We start from the raw sequence: 5251 nt of genomic DNA, 5'->3' as shown, positions 1-5251 counted from the left end.
AGTACTCTGTAAAGGAGCCCCAATTTGCCTTCCAGAAGTTCCATCTACGCTTTGGAACACTCCTTATAATTGGAAGTCGCATCCCCATCTGAATCAATGATGGACGATGTTGGCTATGTGGAAAATCATTGAGTACAGTACACACCACTGGCTGTGGGTGATTGGTCCATGACCCTAAGCAGTGTGGTACCTTCCATTCAGCACGTTGGAATAGGGCTACTAGGTCACGTCATTTGCCAGTGCAAGATAATTATTTGTTGCCCACTCCAACAGTTGTTCACCATTTAGGTCTGCAGTTGCATAATCCCACTCGCTATGATGACTATTAAATTCACCAACATATACTGTCAGATACTTAAGCCTTGAGAGAACTTGTGGACCCCATGTTTCACCAGGTGGCTTACATATATTTGCAATTTGATATCCACCAAATTCAATCGTGTTGCAAAGGAGTGAAGATTCAACATGGACAGCATTCAATATATCACTACAGTTGTATATGGCTCGGTCATGTTTTGCATAAAGATTGTGACTTAATAGATCAAAACCAATTATCTTAAACAATTGTGCTTCACTCAGCGTGATGTGAGTTTCTTGTAGACAAATAACATCAGCTAGAACTTCCTTTGCCAGAACACCAATAAATTCCCACTTGGTGACAGACAACCCTTCAACATTCAGCTTGAAGACCTTAAGTGCCGGACCTATGACTAGAAAATCAGCCAGTCCTGAGAGTATTGGCTGCAGTCTCCTATTGTGGAGGTCTGTGCTCAGTTGGGAGGCCATTGTGAGCATGTACTCAAAACATACTAAAAAAATACAAAAATATCTACTTTAAATGAAATTCTCTAGCATTTTTTTTCAGAACTAGTGCTTCATTTGACTAATTTGCTGTATATTTTAAACCTCCAAGTATATGTCTCAGGGGCGACTGTGAATCCACTTGAAGAAATTGGAATTCCAGGCTAACACGATATCCTTCCAAGTATTTTGTTGGTAAGCAATTTGGGGAGCCTAGAGACAAAGCAGTCACTGAGACTTTAGTCAAAAGAATAAGACCCTCCCTCCTTCCAGTGAAAGGAATCTTCCGACTGCCTTATCTCAGCCAGGTGTTCCCTTTGAGGATGATGCTCCCCCCCCGGTTTCAGCACACAGATTACATATTAGGAGAAGGCCATTGCTGTGTTTCCTGAGAGTTAGAAGATGAAGGCTGTGACTCTCCAGAAAACCAATCAATCTCAAAAACTTCTCTTGTATTTTGAGTTTCCTCAAGTCTGGGCAAATCCCCACCCCAGTCTTGCAAGGGGTGCTTGAAAGTGGGCCCTCATCTGAGAGTGAACCATCTCAGAAAATAGGTGTTTGAGATAATCAGAGAAGGTTGTTCAATAAAACTCACTCATTGTTCCTGGACAACTTTATCTGTTCCCCAAAATAAATTAAAATAAATCAATACTGTCAAGAAGACCCTGCAAAGCATCAGAAGACACACTTAGAATCAAGAGAATGCAGTCTTTATCAATTAGCCTTTCAGTGCATCGCAAGTCAGGGTGGAAGCCTGTTGAAGAATCAGTTTGCATCCAGGTCCCACTGGAGAACCAAAAAAGAGATACTATGTGAGAAAGAGACACTCAAAATTAGAGGCTGTGGTTCCTTTCTCTCAGAAGGGGCTATAAAGGAGGCCTTCTCCTCCTCAGCCACTGAGAGTAAAGATGGTAAAGAAGATTGTGAAGGAATAGGCCACAATTATTATAATCACCTTCATATTAACCCTCAGGTCTTACTTCTCAGACCTGACTTAGATGTAACTTGGACCTCCTCTGAAACTCCCAGCACATATACACACACAATATAGTGCAATATGAACTTATCCTGAACCAATATCCAGTCCAGTCTAATCCATCAAGTGGGAAGCTCAGGAAAAGGAACGACAGTCTCTCCTTCTAAGAAGGTGACAAACACTTTCTAACATCTCAGAGGAAATTCTCACATTATGTCTATGTGTCACTTGAGGTTTAGATGTTGATGTCACAAGGGACACACATCACGGCAAAGTCAGCTGAAGCAAAGGACATGCTAGTGTTTTTACAAGATAGCTTAACCATAGGGCTCAAGGCCAATACTTTTTTTGGAAAAACAAGTCAGTGACTGCATGCACATTGTACTGTAGGAAAGCTCATGAGAATCTCTCATTGCAGTCATACAACACATTCCTGAAGACCACCACTCTACTCAGTCCTGTGGGAATACACAGATTCTTGTCAGGATCTTGATCTGTGAGCTACATGTCCTAATAAAACCACCTTTCAGTTTCGCAGTAGGTAGGTCCCTTCCTTTTATCACTGAAAGTGTCTTGTCTTCTCACCATCTCCTTGTCCAAGGGTGATACAGAGGATTTTTCAGCTGCTCTCTTTGAAAACGCTGTTCAAAACTAGGCACTGTCCAGCATCAGTGGTGCTGATCTGTCACCATTAGCTGAAGCAGGGAAAAATAAAGATCTGGGCCATGTAAATTATTAAAATTAGAGTGGTGATAGTGAAACACAATAATAAGGTGTATATAAATATGTAATTTGTTTGGTAATTATAGAAATGTAAATAATTAATAAAGATAGTTTTAAGCAATCACAGTGAAGGAAAAGAAAATGGTGGCCGCAAGGAATCAGAGCTCTGAGAACCAAAATGCTAGCCTTAGAATGTTCAGCCAATGGCAGGCAGGCAGACTGGAGTGAAAGAGAGGTCACTCCAACACCTAAAGGGAGGGCTCAGTCAGGTAGAACACAGATCTTCAAACAGGTCCAACTCTAAAGGCACAGATTTTTCATCAGTCCACATTCTAAAGGGCTCAAAGCTGATTGGTGAGTCAACTGCATATAAGGCAGAGTGCTGACAGGCTTTAGTCAGTCCATGTCAGTTTGCTGGAGACAGAGGAATGTGTGCTGGGAGCGAAATAAAGAAGCATATCAGAAGAAGAAAAGCAACTAAAAGAGGTAAAAATTATAGAAGAAAGAAGGCAGAAGGAGCAGTAGCAGCAACAACATCAAGTGCTGACAGATCAGAAGGACCTTTTCAGACAGAGTGAAGACATCAGAAGAAGTAAGCCTAATGATTTTTAGACTCTAATTGAAGCCTGAGTTAATAAAGCTGAGTGTGTGTGTGTGTGCGCACACACACCTTACTGTCAACTTTCTGCATGTGACTGGCCATTGCATGCAGAATGTAACCAATTAAAACTGTGTTAATTGTATAGTATCATAATATTGGGTATTTTAATATTATAATATTGAATATTTGAATATGCATATGTGTTGATGGAGTTTGTGTTCTGATATATGCCAGTTATATTAAGAAGATTTATGGTTTATTCATCTTGATATATATATTAGACTTATTGTATTAGGAAATACTATGTGTTCAATAAAAGTTATTTTGTTTTTTTTGAAGAAATTACTGCCTGAGTGTTAATCCTTAGAGTGGAAGGCTGTATCCATGTCCTCCCAAGGGTTAACAGCGCTAGTCTGTTCTGGGGAGTCCTCTGTTGGTCAGAGACAAACTTCCTGGTAAAACCTGGGCAATTCCTGTAGGGTGAGCCATCTCCTGTTGCCCACCAAAGCAGACCAAGCTGATAATTGAGTTGCTAGGGTAGGAAGGCCATTGTAGGGTGCCTTAGGTCTGAATTTTGTGGTAACGGGGGGTTTCAGAGCTTGGCACATTTCCTGTGAAACTTCAGTTACACATTCTATTGAACATGGTAGTTCTATGAACTCACCAGGCCTCCATGTCCAAAGTCATCACAATCTTCCTCATATAATAGGAAGTGGTATTATTGCCCTTCACGTTAAATCCAAACATCCTAAGAAAAATACATGTGCATATAGCAGAGACATTCAAAGCCTCCGGTAAAACTCCTCTCCTCTCTATGGAAAGAGCAGCGATTTTGTGGGTGGAGCCATCACACCCATCTTAAGATATCTGTAAAACTACTACAGGCTCTGCCATCCACACTGTCTAAAACAAAAGTGTTGACAACCTCACACCTGCTGAGACAGTGCATGGTAAAAGATTGTTATAGAATAGAGTGCTCCATAACCCGCAAGTACCTTTTCAGTTCTACATAGGTAAATTGAATTGTCCTGCCTCCCTAGAAATGGTTTACTGCTTTGTATATCCTACTGTGGAAATTCTTAGACATGAAAGGGACTGAGAAGGAAAATTCTGTCTTACCTGTGAATTTTCATTCCAGGATTCTCCACATCAGGCAGCTTGATGCTGAATTTGATGTCAAGGCTCTGCTGTAAATGGCTTGATTTCAATAACACTTTTAAATCTTGTATTTAGTTAGTGTTATTAAGCTTGGAAGCTATCGTCCTGGAGAGAACTTCCTTAGGGGTAGTCCAAAACACATGCTCACAGCAAAGATCTGGTCTGCCTCCAGTTGTCATGAGGATAGGGAATGCCCCACCGTGAAAACTGTCTGAGCTGGAAGGTCATAGAAAGAAATTTCATGGGTAAAACCAAGTTTTCTCTTTCTGTGCCCTCAATTCTTGCTTCATGGAACGGTACATGATAGCCACCCATAAGGCTGTAAGGTGCTCCTACTGGGGCCAGCCTGTGCTTCCATCTCCTTTTATTTGTGCCTGTGCCAGGCTCCCAAACACGAAACTCTCTTCAGATTCCAAGAATACAGGAGACCATCTCCTAAGTCTAAACTCTCTGCAGGCCTCAAGAGGCTGAAACTCTCCCCTTGCCCTCTCTTGGGTCCATTTTTGTTTTTAAAAATCAACAATTAAAATTAAATTCCCAGCTAGTTTTCTAACCCACATAGCAGGCACTCCAATATCTAGTGCAACTAGTATTAGGTAGGAATCATGCATCTTTTTAAATGGAGGTACATGGATTTGTGCTGGTGTGACACTTTGGGGTTCAACCCAAACCAGTAAGGGGATGCATCACTGCCTGCCCTGCAATTCTGGGTGCCTTAAATGCTATGCTTCTGTGAGTCACAACTGGACACCAACAGCCAGCCTACAAGCATCCAGGTCACACTTTAGCTTCCACTGCCCAGTTATTTTGCAGAGTGACCCCAACATCCTTCCAGTCCTGAACTTCCCCAAAATTGTCAGCCCTGAAGTGTCCAATCTTCTCTTGGAACACTTAGAGTTCACTGTTCCTTTAAAGAGTCAGTAAACAGCAACTCATTAATTTCACTGGGGTTTGACAAACACTCGTATTTCAGTCACAGCACTGAATTGTAA

This window comes from Mauremys mutica, chromosome 2 (assembly GCF_020497125.1).
Source record: "Mauremys mutica isolate MM-2020 ecotype Southern chromosome 2, ASM2049712v1, whole genome shotgun sequence".
Lineage (NCBI taxonomy): Eukaryota > Metazoa > Chordata > Testudines > Geoemydidae > Mauremys > Mauremys mutica.
This window is presented reverse-complemented; position numbering follows the sequence as displayed.